Source organism: Patagioenas fasciata, chromosome W (assembly GCF_037038585.1).
Source record: "Patagioenas fasciata isolate bPatFas1 chromosome W, bPatFas1.hap1, whole genome shotgun sequence".
NCBI classification, from domain to species: domain Eukaryota; kingdom Metazoa; phylum Chordata; class Aves; order Columbiformes; family Columbidae; genus Patagioenas; species Patagioenas fasciata.
The window spans coordinates 14,302,817-14,320,492 of NC_092559.1; positions in this window are offsets into that span (position 1 = coordinate 14,302,817).

Consider the following 17,676-nt stretch of genomic DNA (forward strand, 5'->3'; position numbering starts at 1 on the left):
ATCTGACTTTCATAGCTGCCAGGAGTCGGGTCCAGAGAGCAGCGGCATTAGACTCTCTTGAAATTGCCCTATCAATGGTGGAATCTTTTGACAGAGATCCCAGCTGCCTGGCTTCACCACCTTCTAATTCAATTGTTTCTGCCCCATTGTCCCAGCATCGCAGCAGCCAGGTTAAAATATTCTCGCCTTCACGACGACTAAAGTCTTTTCGCAGATCTCTCAGCTCACCTGGTTTAAAGGACCGAGTGGTGGTCACTTCATCTCCACCCTGTCCTGATGATGCCCCTTGGGTTGATGTTGGCCCTGTGCCATCACCTGCTGCATGGGTAGTCTTTCTAGTGACTTTCTTACAACCGGCAACTGATGCTGATATGGGTTCACCATCATTTGATTCATTTTCAGAGTCTGAATGACTGTCACAGTGATTGCTGTGGTTACAGCAGCAACAGTGAGCAGTGTGTGAAGACGGGGGGGCTGCCTTGTTAGCCTTTGAGGCTAGAGAAGTAACGTTATCTGCAGCGACCTTGGCAGAGGAGCTCTGCGTAGGAGCTGTAGCTTCAGCCTGTGAAGCCGCAGTTGGGGGGGCAGTGGCTGCAGCAGCAGCAGCTTTGGCTGTTTTGCCTTTTCTCGAGCGGCTAGGAGTGCTTTTTGCTAAAGCTTCCGAAGACGCACCGCAAATCTCAAGACTAAGAAGAGACGCAAACCTCCTATTGAACCTCATTTCTCTTAACAGTAACACAAACTGACACACATTCAGCAAACCAGATAACACCATCACAGTTCTATCAAAGCTCCAAGGATATTCAAAGTTCTCTAAAACATTTGCAAACTGTCCTAGTGAAAACACAAAAGTATTGTTAGTCAGCCTTTCTAAAGATTCGCTTGACCAATTAGCAAATATAGAGCCATTCTGCTCTTTAATCTCTCCTGGAGGTTTTTCAAGGTAAAGCAGAAGCGAGTAGAAATTCATTAGCGGCTGCAGTATAATGAAATAAACCAATGCCAAACCACACAGAATCATCATGACCGCTGTCCAGTTTCTTGTTGTTGTATAATGAATACTTCGATTCAGAAAGAAACACCAACACAGATATGGGATCAGCGAGCACAATGTAGAAAATAACTGATACAACTTTTGCCATAACATTTTTAAATCAATGTAATTCACTTTGCCTTAATATCACTAAAAAATATCCAAAGCAAGCAGACGCACGAGTATCACAACTCTATGAGTTGGCACCGTGCCAAGAAAATTGAAAGGTACGTCAGAGCAGTAGAAAAGTCAAAAATCTTCAAATTTACCCCTTTCTCTTGCCCCACGTTGGGCGCCAATTATCTGTCGAGGGTTAAGATTGCGGGGTGACAATCAAACCCTGGCAGATGTATTGTTAACCTCTTCTCCCCCCCACTTCCCCCTTTTGTCCCTCCCTCTCCCCCCTTCCCACTCAGGACAGGCGATCGGGAGGGAAAGAAGGACAGAGAGAAGAGAGTTGGAAAAGTTAAAGATGTTTTACTAATGCTACTAATAAGAATAGAGAAAATAATACAAAATATACAAAACCAATCTTGTAAGTCTCAGCAACTGCAGAGCCAGCACCCAAAGTCCTGGATTAGACTCTGTAGCCAACCGGAGCTGGATTCAGTCTGTCACTAGGCCTCAGTTCGCAGGGACGACCAGCAAGGTCCTCTCCTAATGTCAGCCATGAGGAAAAAGGGAAAAGGGGGAAAAAGGGGCTGAGATCCTCGTGATCTCCCACTTTTATATGAAGTATTCACGTGAATGGAATGTTATACACCGTTGGTCAGTCTCTCGGTCATCAGTTTTCTCGTTGCCCCTCTCGTGAGATGTCCATCCATGCTTATCAATAAGTTTGCATTCCATTGCTAGGTTTAACCAAAACACGTGTTGGGTTCTCCAGGAAAATGCAGCTAACATGAAGGCTTTAGCTGACAGGCAAATTCACTAAAAGAGAAACTTGTTTTTAACAAAACCAGGACAGTTGGTTTGTTGGCTGCACTTTTCTGGCCAGAATAAAGTCTATTTTGGAACTTGTTGTCTGCCTAAAACTGTCTTTGGGGTACTGTCACGGTCCATTCAGTAATGGACTCATGATGGTTCGTTTACCTTGATCTCGAAGCGCAAAATTAGACAACCAAAATGCCAAGGGGTTTTAATTCAATCAAACAGTGTTACTTTATTATTTTGCCCATAAAGTGGCATGCGATAGAGAAAGAGAAAAAGGGAAAGAAAAAGGAAAGGGGGAAAGAGGGTTGGTTACCATCACGGGTCCAAAGGCATCCCTATGGTCCCAGGTCCCAAACAGCATCCTGCCAGTCCTCTGTCGTGATCCGTGATCCTTTGGTGGGGAGACCTCAACAATGTCCAGTCAGGAACCATCTTTTATGCTTCTTCACCCCCCCTCACTCCCATGGGTCGAGGCCAATCTCCGCCTTTGTTTTGCAATCCAGGCTTAACTGCACAGGCTCGAAGAATCTCCGCTTCACCTGCCAGAACCTGTCTGCGCCTTTGTGGTCTCACGTTCAGGGGTCTCTTTCTGGTCCTTTGGGTGACCTCAAGACCCTCGGCGAGCCTCTGCGCATGCTCTTCTTCATTGGTCTTAGTAACAGGGAGGAGGTGGGGGGGCAGGTTTGGCTGAAGCAGCAGGTGGAAATCCATCTTCTGGACAACAGCTATTGTCCCCAGATCGGAGAGACCTGTATAACACAGTTTTTTTCCTCAGGCCTCTCTCCAAGTCGTTGTCCATCTGTTCTTGATGGCAATGTTCAAGCAGATACTGTTCTTTGGACTGACTCCTGCACCACCCCATGGCTGAACATTATTATCAGGAGCTTGTGGCAGTAACACAATCCTCAAAGAGAGGTATAGAGGAAGAAAAGGAAAAGTGGTTTATATCCACGTGATCCGCTTTGTATCAATGGTTTTAGGGATGTCTACATTGGAGGGTACACTAAACAAATTATGTGCATTAAGTACAGATGTTAAATGTGTCAAACGCTTTACCAAATTCCAATTTAAAACATGCAATATGGCGGACAGAACAAAACCTATCAAAACTAATACTAAGAGAACAACTATGGAGTGACACAACTTGTTCAGGATGCCTGTAGCAGTAGGTGACCACCCAAAAAGCGTGTCCCACCACTTATGTTCAACATCTTTTTCTACTCAACACACGGTGAATTTCTTCAGCATTGTGGTGAACGGTTATCAAGGTTTTCTGTCCATTTACTTGAACTTCTTCCAAGATCTTGATCAAGTCGTGGTGTTGCAACAATTGCTTTACCAATGTGAGATTCATCCTGACAGGTGTAGGTAGTAATTTGTAAATCGGTGTATCATTAGATTGTATAAGTTGATGAGATATAACTGGTGCTAAATAAGAAAAATCACATCCAGTAATTTTAACAAAATTACAAACACAAAAATTTGAATGATTTCTAATATTTACCATCACTGTATCTACTAATATAGAGTTACAAGCAGTCCTCAAGCACACACAACCTTTGCCAATATACACTAATACAGTTTCTTGATTGTCAGGACGAATCTCAAAATGACAAAAATTCTGCTCAGTGTTCAGACAAATGTCTTGAGCACTGATTGTATTACTTTCACAGATGAATCCTTGCTGTTCTCGCACAATACAAGATTCTAAATTGACAGTTTGCCATTTTTCCTCTACTTTTTGGACCCATACTCTGTGTTCGAAAGGATAGAGTATAGTTCTGTTGTGGTTCAATCCTAATGCAATGATAGGGTAAATTATGTATATTGAAGCATTGTGTATGGTTAACACAAAGGTCGTGGCTGTGTTTGTGATGGGGTTATAAGTGAAGTTTACTAAAGTAAACTAAAGTAAAGTGGCTTCTCTTATGATTGAGGTGGCTACTGATTGCATCCACAGTTGTGCCTGAGTACAACTGAGAGCCAAAGAAAGGTTATTTTGGACCACACTAAGTGTGTCTTTTATATTTACTTCTGGTAGCCAATTTATTCATTAATATTTCTGAATCAATACCATTTAAGACTTCCAATCCTGTCCCCAACACACCAGTTAGGTCTTTAACTTAATCTTTACTATCCCACTCCCATTCAATTACTACAGTAGGTAAGTGAAAAGATGTAGAAAAGCATTAGCAGCTTATACTATTGGTCATTTTAAAAATTTAGGCCTTCAGATTCGATTAATGAATGATTTGTGTTATTCTCTGTTTCCCTCAGAGTTCTTCTGCAAAAAGGAAAACAAACAGGGCTCGTCTCCTTGAGGCAAGAATAATTAAAATGATACAATTATCCGGGGGTGCAGCTTGTGGTTTTGGAAAAGTTCCAAACCATTCTCACAATTGTTTCACAGTGTTTTCACCTGTAGCCCTGCCAAAAGCTTCAGTTTGGACCAATTCTGGGGTTATTCCCCCCCACCAGCACAAAATGTTTACCTCCTGTTTGCTTAAAGGGGCTAAAATAATCCACCTGCCAGATATCCCACAAACCTTTACCCTCCCTTAAATGTAGAGGGTTGTCTTCTAAAGGGTGCCTTTCAAGCTGTCTTCGACATTGTTTGCTGACCAGGGCTTCATGATACAAGCCTTTAGCTCCAGTGTGTTTGCATTTTACATGTAACCATTCTAACAAGCGTTCCCAGTCTTCTGAAATTTGGTCCTTTTGTACGGGGGCCAGTCTTGCTAACTCATCAGCTCAGTTATTCCATTTTCTGCGGATCCCCCATCTACCTGATGAGAAGCTACCCAGCCCACAGCTTGTATAGCTAGGTTTTTTAAAGTTCCTTCAGATATTGAGAAAATGTTACAATAGTGTTCAATCTGAGCATACCACTTTCATACTGAGGCTTCCTGGACCACCTCATCAGGGGTACGGGCCCCAGAAGTGACTGTTTTTATTATTTTAAATGAGCTTCTTAATACGATCGGCTGTTGTCATGCAATCTTCTCTACTTCTACTAGAGTCAGGCTAGCAAGGAACAAACTTTTCTCCCAGGCACACTGGGAGTTAAAAAGAGAATGGGCATTTATTACCACTCTTTGTTCTCACATTTCTTGTATAACCGGTTTGATACCTTTCTTGGCACCCAGGGGAAGGGGGTATTGTTCTGTGGACTGTAAGGCACTGAGGACGCAAAAATGTCACTTCAAGGGAGAAACCCCACACCTTTTAGCATCTTCTTCCTTCAGAGCAGAAATCTGTGCACTGGCATCGATTAAAAAGGTTACAAGTGCATGCTTAGGACCCACTATAGCCGTGATCAATAAATCTCCCCTCTTTGTGTGTGTGAGCTGTTGGATATAAATCCATCCTCCATCCCCCTGCCCACTACTAGGGAATGGAGGTTCTAGTTTTCCTGTTTCTCGGAGAGACTCTGGAAGTCCCCTTATCAAGGGAGTTATCATGTCAGGATTCACTGGCAGCATCATTGGGGATTCATATTCGGGAATCAATTTTCTTTCATGTATCATTTGCAAGCAGGCTGCTTTGTGTACACTTTCTAGCAATTGATTGGGTGTGCCAGTGATTGCCAGGGGTTCTCCCCCAGTTAGGGATACGTGTCACACGTACTCCATTTCAGATTCTTTAGGGAGGTGACCACACTCTTTCTTTAGTTTGGTCAGCTCAGTGTCAGTGTAAGGTGTTTGCTTACTTGTAATGTGAGGGTCAGTATGCTCCTCATTGATTTGATTTATTTGTCGGATACTTTTCTCTTCTAGCTCCCACTCTCTCAGCACTCCTGTGTTTTTTAAATATTTTTTTTAATAAGCTATTTTCTTCCTTCTCTTTTTCTAATTGTTGTTCTAAACTGAAGGTAGTTTTTTGCAAAATCTGCACCAGATTTTCAAGGGATTCTATAATTTTGCTTTCATTACTACATCGTCTGAGATGATCTTCAATCGCTGCTACTAGGTTAGCTCCTAGGACAGCACAGACTATAGCTTTATCCTTATTTGATCTAAACTTAGACTTAGTCTATAAAGAAATCACTCGGTCTACTACACTCTGTAAATTAGCCCAATTATCATGAGCCCAGTCTTCTCCAGGTACGGAGGGTCAAGCCCCATACTCTGCTAAAAGTGTGTAGAACGAGTCTCGACTTCTCACATCTCGATTATTAGCCTTTTCAGTCATTCTTATTACGAAGGGGCAAAACCCACTATGGGAAGGCACAACTTAGTTACAAAAGCCACAGCAACTGCTGCATCACCCTTCTCTTTCCTGAGTGGTTGAAGGGGCCAAAAATCTGCTACGGGAAGGCTCAACTTAGTTATACTAACAAATAAGATTACCCCTTCACTCTCCCTAGCAGACAATTCTCATCAACATGAGAGCAACACCCCTTTTGCACTTTGAGATCTTCTGGTTTGATTCCAAGAGACAGAGCCCTCTACACTACCTGCACTCCTCTGTTTCCCAGAATCCTGTCCGTGATGCCAATTTAATGTCACGGTGCATTCGGTGATGGACTCATGATGGTGAGGCGCAGAAATGATCTTACAACCCTTAAGATTGTAAAGAAGGTATGTATTTACAGCGCTGGACACATGAGGGATAATTTCACCTAATACATGTGTAAAATTACAGTAGCTGTGAGCTTGGTTAAATGCAGTCAAGTGTTACATATTCATGAAAGTTTTAGGAATGCCTATACATATTCATAACCTGTCCCCGAGAAGGCAGCTCTTATTACAATGAGTTCCAGGAGACCATTTCCATAGTCTCCACCTCCGGTTCCTCCTAGTTGCACCTGCGCAGTGATCATGAACCCGGGTCCTCTTCTCTGTACACCGTCACCTTTGGTCCAGTGTGATGAGTTGGTTAGGACTCAGACTGCTGAGTTGGTTAAAACTGGCATATCCCCTGTCCTGTGCCCAAGTTTCTGTTATCTAGTTCACCCAAGGATGCACCAAGGATGCACCCAAGGATTACTATCTTTGCAAGGCGTCAGCGAACTCCTTTTTCTCATACAATAAGTTACACAAAGCTAAGCAAGGTTAGGCAATAGTGATGTGGGTTAAAGGGTTAGCTCTCTGTTAGTTCTTTAAGTCTTTAAGTGTTAGTTCTTTAAGTGTTAATTAGTTAATTGTTAATTCCCTGTATCAATGGTTCATTTACCTTGATCTCGAAGAGCAAAATTAAGGCCTGGACACATTCCTGTGTAGCCTCATCTAGGTGTTCCTGCTCCAGCAGGGGGATTGGACTAGATGATCTTTTGAGGTCCCTTCCAATCCCTAACATTCTGTGATTCTGTGAACTAATACTGTTCAAGTCTGAATGGCCACATCACATGTTGTGGGGGTTTGAGTGGATGCAGTAACTGATGTTGCAGTTGTAGTGGCTGCAGTATCCAAGTCAGGAACTGGAGTTGCTGCAGAGTCTGTTGAGGGGGGTGCAGTAGCTATTGTATCTGTTATAAGAACTGACGTAGTTGCAGAATCTGTCTAGGGGGGTACAGTAGCTGGCATGGGCATTTCAGTGGCTGAAGTGCTTGTAGCTTTAAGAGCGGCAATTCCTGTCACTAGCAAAGACTGACACACATTCCAGAGACTCTTCACTCAAATGTCCAGGGATATTCAAAATTCCCCAAAGCATCTATAATTTGCTCTAATGCCACAGGCAGAGAATAGTTAAATAGCTGTCCTAAAATATCACTCCTGAAACTGAGAAAACAAAAGGCACAGGTCTCTTTAATTTCTTCTGCTTCTACCAAAGAATTCCAAAAATGCATACTCCTGAAGTATGATAACAATTAATAGAAATACATCATTGGCTTAATTAGGATTAAATAAATCACTTCTACACAACCCATGAACAAAACTTTTATAACAACTTTATTCTGACTTCCAGAGATGACATTCCACACAAAAATATTAACAATAAGAATTAATCCCAAAAAAGACATTATTAAATCCAACCAAATTTGCAACAGCATCCTTTAAACAAAACCTGTTACAGTTTTTTTCTTATCTTATCCCCGTATGGCTCTCTCTATCCATACTTTCTCTTTCCCCATACGTTCATCTCTCCCTGTATGGGTCACAAATTAAATCTGTCAAGGTTTAAAGCAAGGCAACAATAAACAATGGCAGATGCCCTCTGTTAATCCCCACCACCATAAAAGGTGATAGAAAGATAAGGAAGAAGGACTTCAAGTTAGAAAGAGTCTTACAAGTTGGAAAAATTTTAAAGGTTTTACTAATGCTACTAATAAATAGAGAATAAATATATATACAAAATATACAAAAGCAATCTTGAATGTCCGATATGGAGTTGGCATCACTCCAGCAGCGGCGGAGCTAGGAGCTTGGCTCCAGCAGGTGTAGGGCAGGCACCCGGAAGTCATGGGCGGGACTTCACAGCAAACCAGAAAATGGATTTCAAGGATGCAGGGCCTGAGGCCTATAGATCACAGGCAGACAGACAAGGTTTTCTCCAGATTCTAGCCACGGTCGAAGAGGCGAGACCCTTGTGATCTCTGCTCTTATATAGGGTACATGATGATTATGGGATGGAATACTCAGTTGGTCAATTTTAGTCAGTTGTTCCATCCACTCCTCCTTCCAAATATGTCCCATTATCCGTTAACCTTGGTTACCATAGTAATAAATCTAAGCATGAGCTTCTTCAGCATTCCGTTGGTCCTCTTATCAGCACCAGTACAGTGTCTAGGAAAAATATGCAGTTACTTAGAAGGCACTTAGCTGAACTTAGCTGAAAGGAAAAATCACTAAAAGAGAACTGGTCTTGTTTTTAACAAAACCAGGACACAAGTTTACTGAATAGGGTCTCCCATACAATATTTCAGAAGGGCTTACTTTTTCTCTTATTCTTGAAGTAATGTGAATTCTCAGGAAAACAATTTACAATACATCTATCCATTTTGCATGAGATTCCTGTCACAATTTAGCTAATTGTCTTTTTATAGATTGATTCATTATTTCTACCTTCCCACTACAATGAAGTCTCTAAGGGGTATGTAAATCCCATCTTACCCCTAGAAGAGTAGAAATGGTCTGTATTATTTCTACTATAAAATGTGGAACGGCCAAACCTTGGTATGATTTTATTCAATAATTTCTTTGCTACTTCCCTAGTTTTGTTGGTCCGTCATGGGAAAGTTTCAGGTCATCTGGAAAATTCAGAAAAATCAATTTACCAAAATTGTCCCAGAAAATTCCCTCTTTTTACCTCTCCAGGTGGAGGCTTTAACCCGATCTTACAACTTTGCATTTTAGGTCAAATTGCATATCTTTTAACACTTACTATCATAGCATCTACTCTCATATAGGTTTTGTAGGATCAAGGCACACATTATCGCTTCATTGGCCACTTTCTTTGCAGTTTAACTTCAGATTGTCCAAATTGGTGAGCCTTACAATGCATTACTGACACCTCTGGTGATACTTGTAAAGTCAGAAGTCCTCTTTCTTTCCACATTGTCTCATGTGCATGCACAATTCCAAAAGCATATGCAGAGTCTCTATATATTAACCCACTCGCCTTGTTACAGTTCTTAGGCTCTAATCAAAGCAATCAGCTCAGCTTTCTGTGCTGACATATTTGATGGCAATGATTGTGATTCAGTTATATTCTCTAGTTACCACAGCATATCCAGATGGTCGTTCTTCACTCAGAGCAAAACTGCTCCCATGAACAGAGTCTACTCTGCATCTTCCAGTGGAGAATCCTTTAAGTCTGGTCTGCTAGAAAAAACTTGTTCAGTAGTTGGTTATGATTAAATATAAGCAATAGAATAGCAGGATTCAAAATGTTGTTGTTTTTAAACCTACATCATCCTGTTCCAGTAATGCTGCTTGGTACTGTACCAGGTGACAGCCAACGGTGTCCTTGTTGTTCCAGCACTGAGGCCACAGCATATGGTGCAAATGCAGTAATCTGCTGTCCCAAAGTTAATTTCCCTGCCTCCTGAATCAGCAACACAGTCACAGATACCTGCCAAGCTTCTAATTATTTTACCAGTATGTCACCAAACAAAGCAGGATTGTTCTTAAGTCCTTTTGGCAAACAGTCTAGCAAGCTGCATCTTTCTTCCAGTGGTAGGTCTTTCCCATTCAAAGGTGAAAAGCTTCTGGCTCTCTAAATCCCATCGTATACAGAAAATGCATCTTTCAAGTCTAAAACAGTAAAATAAATGTTATTTCCTGCTATATTAGTCGAAGAGTGTATGGGCTTTGGCACTACCAGGTGCACATTTATCACAATAGGATTAATGGCTCTCAAATATTGTATCAACCAGTATTCCATAGAATGTGGTTTCTTTACTGGCAAAATTGGAGTATTATTTCTCCCTTATGAGTATTATTTCTCCCTTATGAAGAAAGGCTGAGGGAGCTGGGTCTCTTTAGTTTGGAGAAGAGGAGACTGAGGGGTAACCTTATTAATGTTTATAAATATATAAAGGGTGAGTGCCACGAGGATGGAGTCAGGCTCTTCTCAGTGGCAAACAATGATAGGACAAGGGGCAATGGGATCAAGCTGGAACACAAGAGGTTCCACTTAAATTTGAGAAAGAACTTCTTCTCAGTGAGGGTAACAGAGCACTGGAACAGGCTACCCAGGGAGGTTGTGGAGTCTCCTTCCCTGGAGACATTCAAAGCCTGCCTGGACACATTCCTGTGCGACCTCACCTAGGCGTTCCTGCTCCAGCAGGGGGATTGGACTAGATGATCTTTTGAGGTCCCTTCCAATCCCAAACAGACAGACAGACATACATACATACATACATACATACATACATATTCTGATTGACATTCCTGCAAAAGTCCATAGTGCATAAACTTGTTAATCAAAGTCTCTAACCCCACTTTGGCTTCCATGTTTATTGGATGTTGTTTTTCCTTACCGAATTGAAGTCCTGTTTCAGTTCTGTCTCAGTTCTGTTAGTGTAGTGTTGGCTTTACCAGGTACTTTAGCTGCCCATACTAGTGAAAATACAGTATCCAAAATTTCCTTGGAGATTTCTTGCTCACTTTGCTGTTCTGATTGCAGCAAGCAGATCTGTGCTTTCCAAGCATTTTCTTGTGGGATATGCAGCTGAACAGAGTTCTCAGAAAATGTTATTTGAGTTTAAAATTCTTAAGATTCTTCTCTCCCTGATAACCGTTCACTCCGGAGTCTGTATTTTAGAACTCCAGAGGCAAACTTTCAGGCGAGGTCTGATAACCGTATGCAGAGCAGGCTTTCAGGAAACAAATTCTCAGAAAAAAAAAATTTAATGGAGTAGAATAGCAGGAGGACTGGCTCAAGCTGGGTACCTGCACAGAGGTTCCGACCTGAGCATAGAAAACCATAGACTTTTATATCTTTGCAAATCATTCGTACCATGATTCAGTCCAATAGCAATATTTCATTTTGAGGTCTTCTTGCTTCTCATTGGATCTTTTTCTCTGATTCCATGTCGGCCTTTATTTTGTTCAGCTTAGACATTATTTATGGTCCATAGCCTTGCAGGTACTGTTTTGTCTGAATAAATCCTTTCTTCTCAGCAAAGTGCAAAATAGGCCCTGTTTTGCAGATGTCTGTAATGTCTCCGTGTTAGCCTTGGATCGTCGTTTTTCCCATTAGTTCTGTTTTTCCAAGCAAAGTGCAAACTAGACCTTATCTTTCAAGTGTTCAGTGTAGTCTGTAGTTGCTTTTGGTAAATATGAGCAGAACTTTGAAATGGAGAAATAAACTTAACGACAGAGTCAGTTATACTGTTAAGCAGCATTCTTTTATTTTATCAGTGCTGGGGAACACTGGGGATCATCCTCCATAAGTGCTCCAAAGACTGGATGCTCTTGCATTGCTTATATTCACATAATTATTACATATGTATTACAATTTTTGAAAATTTTGACATACATCTATACTAAAAAATAACTGATGAAGTTAGTTATAATTGTTTAGTTTCTTACAATACATCTATTAATTATTATTTAAATATAAACTCTGCTTCTAATCAATGTATTACTTAATCTCCTGTCTCTCTCTTGTCATGCAGAAGGATCTAAAACTTGAAAAATATCCCCTCGTTTTGCAGATGGTCAGAAAGCATTTATCACGTCAATTGGTTAATGATGGGTACATCTTTTGTAACTTAATCACGGTATACATGAATTTGGCAGTTTCTCTTCAACTTTACAGCTTAAAATTTTAGCAAATCCAGCTTACCAAGTAACATAAAGAAAAGAGTATATTAAAAAACATACTACTTTATACCGCTAAATGATTCATTACATTTGGTGTGCATCTACTTAAACTAAATGATTAATACTGAACTTGAATTGGGCTCATCCACTGACCTGTGAGTAGTAAAACCATTGCCATACAGCTCACTTATTTAGCAGGGAGAGCTCAAAGTGGGCTCATCTAGGCTGTCATATTCATAGAATGAAGTGGTTGACTCGTAGTCAAATTGCATGCAGTAGGAAAAGTATGCAAAAGACTCACTGCGCTCACAAGTTACTGGCATTCAGTGTGCCATCCTGCTTCCTTGTGGGTCTCCTGGAAGGAGTTCTTGGCCTGGCTATGGCTCAGGCCCTTACCTCCTCTGGAGCCTGGACCAAACTGCTGCTGGTTTGGCTGAGGGGGGGTCGAGTGCATCTGCCACAATCATGCATATTCATTACATTTCCAGGAAATCCTTTACATATGCATTACATTTCTTGGAACCACTTCACATATGGTTTAGTGCTAGAGTTACGTTATTGTTGGACTCAGTGAACCTGAGGATCTCTTGCAAATGAAATGATTATATGATTCTATATGTAAATGTCCCCAGCACATGCGCAGTTCAATGAGTCAGGGGTCTTGCGAGAGTCCTGGGAGGAAGTAAGTCTTTCTCAGCCGCCCTGCTGTTTGACCTCAAGTCCTGGGCAGGCACAGTTCCTTTGTTATTTGGCTTGTAACCGCAAAGACAGTCTGAACTGGTCCTTGTGCTGGTCTCATCACCTTGTCTTCTAAGAGCAAGCGCATTGTGTCTTACCCTGTTTCCCCCAAAATAAGACCTACCCAGAAAATAAACGCTAGCATGATTTTTCAGGATTTTTGAGGATGCTTGAAATATAAGCCCTACGCCAAAAATAAGCCCTAGTTACAGTTCATTAAAAAATGTCAATTTAAATAGTGTCTAGGTAGCTATACATATAAAAAAGTAATAAGTTTTGGAGCAAAAATTAATATAAGACCCTGTCTTATTTTTGGGGAAACAGGGTAGCCTTCTCCTGCTTATCTTAATGAATACCATTCTTTTTACTTAATGCCTAGTAAGTGCCTAACACCTAACATATATGAACCTTAATTTTATTAAATTATTTTATTACTAATTTCAGATTTTTGGTATCACCATCATTCATCACTGCTGGGAGAGGGACAGAGATCAGGCCAACCCCTGTGGAGGGGTTTCTGTTAGATGGAGATTTGTTACTGAACCAGCCAGGAATTTCAAGGGCAGCTCAAAAGTTGAGAGCAGGACCTGCTGAGAGAGGCAGCTCTACAATAACAAGGCCTCAACGTGACGTAAATCAATGGACCTATCAGCGGTGAGACTCCAGTGCATGGACATTTCGTGAACATAGATGATATCCAATCAGTGAATGCATGATCGGAGCGTGGACGGGTGATCAGAGAATAGTTGCATATATAAGGAGGTTTGTTTCTGTAATAAATGGCTTTGCGTGATTCACATTGAATTGGAATGCTGAGTCCTTTATTCACTCCAACAAATGGTGACCCCGACGTGATACTCTGAACGGTGTATCACTACGATCGGGGAAAAGCCTGGAGTGGTCCAGCTGGAGGTGGATCAGCTGGACTGAGAACCGGGAGGAGGCGTACGGACATTCCGCAGACAAATTTGTCAAAGAAATCGCCGGAAAAGGTGAGCGGCTGGGGCAGGAGGAGGGAAGAGTGAAGCTCCTCCTGATATTCTCTCTGTGAGAGGACTTAAATATTAAGAAAGTAACATACATAGACTGTTAGTTTGGTGTAGAACTAACGGCTACCTGGGAGAAACCGAGAAGGCTTTTAAACTTGAACTTTGGGACGATATAGGGCAGAAATTATGGGATAAGGTCAGCAATGGAGATAAAGAAGCTAAATCATTAGTAACTACATCGAAGTTTATAATTACCACCTTAAAAGATCTTAAGGTTGAATGGTCTGCTGCTGCTGGAATTTTTGTAGCGTTGCAGCCTGATAAGAATCCTGAAAGTCGCTGTGAAGTTTACCCGGTTCATGTCTTTGATACCGTCCCTATTCCATCCCCTACTGTGCTTTTGGCATCCCCTATAGCTCAGCAGTCCAGGGCAGGGGGGAGGAAAAATGCCGAGCAGGTGGTCTCCTACACTATTACCCAACCCTGATGAGAATAGCAAGTCCAAAGGATTGGAGTCAGACAACTTTGCCCAAAGAACCTGTGAAAGGTGAGAATGCTAAAGTTGTAAACAAGTGTACTATCAATCCTTTTACCAATTTGTATCTGCCTTTATTGTCTTTTAACCCTCCAACTTCCACGAGAGAGCAGAAGGAGTTGCCGGATAAGAACTGGGCAAAAGAACTGTGTGGAAGATTAGATCAGCTAATAGCGAGTGAATCCAGCAGTCGGCAATGCGGTCATGGTGATCGTGATGGGAAAGGGGATGTGCCTGGGGACTCAGGTTTTACGAATAATTATGATTCTAGAAACTACTGGCGAGAATGTGCACTCTTCCGAACCCCCCTGTTAGTAATGATTCTACAGCACCATTCAAGTCCGCGTTATCTGATGACTTGGATGAAGATGAGGGTTTGCAGCATTTTTTTTTTTTGAAAAGTTAACAGGAAAAAGAGTATGTGTACATGTTTCCCCGAGATCAGATAAAAACCATGAAAGACTAAAGCAAAATTAGACCTATGTAATGTAACAGCTATAGATCATTTAGGATGGAACGATGGGGATTCGTTGAAAGGGGCGGGTATCCCCCAACTCTTGGAAGAGACACTAATTGACACATCACAATAACAGGCGTGATTAGTTTCTGAAATCCTGAGGCAGTCAGCAGACCTCGCATATCAAGCTATGACAGAGGTGCCTGAAACCAACAAAGCAGCCAAATTATTTACAGATATTAATCAGGGTCCCAATGAGAATTACATGCAATTTATTGACCACCTTCAAGATGTCATCAATAAGCAGGTTGAAAACTTAGAAGCTAAGGAAGCACTGGCCTTGAAATTAGCAGTAGAGAATACTAATGTTTGCTATCAACATGTTATTTGCGAGTTTTACAGTACATATTACATGCTTCTGTGTATTGCCTCTCTGAAAATCAAGCAGCTTGTCAGGAATGTGAGTTAATTGTTTTGTGCCGTAAAACCTTCTCCCCATTTTTCCGACTCACGCTGCAAGCAGCCCTGTGTTTCCCTCCCTCCCTCCCTCTTCTCAAGGTCTTTACTTACAAGATGGGGTCAGAAATTACTGTTTTCAGTTGTGTTCCTAAGAAATCGGTATTGGGAGGTGTTTTACAACATAGGAAAGCACTTGGAAATAGGAGAAAATAGGATCTTGTTAAGTATTGAAATTAGTGTTAACTGCTGTGTAAGTTAGATGAATGGGAAAAGCGCCCAGAGAATAGAATCTTGAAGTAAAACTCTGTGTTGCAATTAATGTTGTTTTTAAGGCGAGAAGAGCAGGACAAAAAAAAACTCTACAAGAGATCATTAAATCATTTCAGACAGTTTTACAGGCGGAGCGATTTGAACTTCAACAAGCTGAGAGAGAATTAACTGACAACACACAGGTCACAGTAAACTTGTTAAAGTCTGCAAGATGATTTCCTTATTAACCTGTTTTCTTTGTGGGTATCTGTTTAACCATGATGCAGTTTTGGTAGGTCTTTGTTATATGGTACGATGAGTTCACAAACTGTTAAATCATGAGAATCTGTTGACTCAAAATGTGCGTTTTGTGATAATACAGAAGACCATGAGTAATTTAGTTCTTTACTGAGTGAATGTGATGGTAAAATTTTCGTGTGTAGCAACTGTTATTTTTCTTTCTAGCATGCTAGCTTTATTCCAGTATCCAGACTTGCACAACTCTATGATAGGCTGTGTCTCATCTCGATGTGCTTGATTTGGCTCTTTTGTATGCGCACCATGTAAAGAATCCTGGTTTTGGGATAACAGTTGTAGCGTACCAGATGAGACACTAATAAAAGCCTTGCCCAGTCCAGCTTGCTGCGGCGGCGGGGGAGCGGGTGCCAATTGGGCGCCAGCGTGCACTGCCCTGTTTTGTCAGGGAGACCCAGAGGTACCTCCATCTGGCTGAGTAGTAAGCAGTTCTGTCGAGGGTTTAGATTGCAGGGTGACAACAAAAACCCTGGCAGATGTATTGTTAACCTCCTCTCCCCCCCACTTCCCCCTTTTGCCCCTCCCTCTCCCCCCTTCCCACTAAGGACAGGCGATCGGGAGGGAAAGAAGGACAGAGAGAAGAGAGTTGGAAAAATTAAAGATGTTTTACTAATGCTACTAATAAGAATAGAGAAAATAATACAAAATATACAAAACCAATCTTGTAAGTCTCAGCAACTGCAGAGCCAGCACCCAAAGTCCTGGATTAGACTCTGTAGCCAACCGGAGCTGGATTCAGTCTCTCACTAGGTCTCAGTTCGCAGGGACGACTAGCAAGGTCCTCTCCTAATGTCAACCATAAGCAGAAGGGAAAAGGAAAAGGGTGAGATCCTTGTGATCTCCCACTTTTATATGAAGTATTCACGTGAATGGAATGTTATACACCACTGGTCAGTCTCTGGGTCACCAGTTTCTCGTTGCCCCTCTCACGAGATGTCCATCCGTGCTTATCAATAAGTTTGCATTCAGTTGCTAGGTTTACCAAAACATGTGTCTGGTTCTCCAGGAAAATGCAGCTAATATGAAGGCTTTAGCTGACAGGCAAAATTCACTAAAAGAGAAACTTGTTTTTCAACAAAACCAGGACAAGTTCAAAGGTGCAATGCAAAAATTGAGATATTGTCTTGAATTAGTGTAACTGTGATCCATCTGCATATTTGAACTTGGTATTTGGTTTTTATATCTGAGCTCAGTATTTTAATTTGCAGATATATATATATTTAGTACCAAAATAATTTTATTTGGGGAGATAATTACAAAATGGGAACCGATTCTGCTACTCAAGTACTACCTTGCTCCCCCTTAGGATGTATCCTTACAAATTAGAGTAATTGCTTATGTTGTTACCTAATAATTTTGAGACCAGAAAAGAATTTAAGTTGTTAAACTTTGATTCGCATTGAATTTATGCATTTGTTGGAGGTATGGGAACTAAAACTAAATGCTATGATAGATGTGAATTTGGAAGAGGTTGTATTTAAAAGTTGCTAGAATATGGACTGATTTGGATCTAGGAAAACAGAATAATGGATTTGTGTTTATTATACTGTTTTTTGACATCTGTAAATTGTAAAAGGTAAATGGAGCTAAGTAATGTAACTATTGCTGAGCTACTCGGAATTGCATATAAAGTGTATTATGGTTGGAATGAAATGGGAAAACAAAAAAAGCAAAATATCCCAGGTCTGTGTCAAGTTGCAAGATAAACTCAGCTCATTGTAACTGAGGATTTTGCCAGGGCCTCCTACTTCGTACCA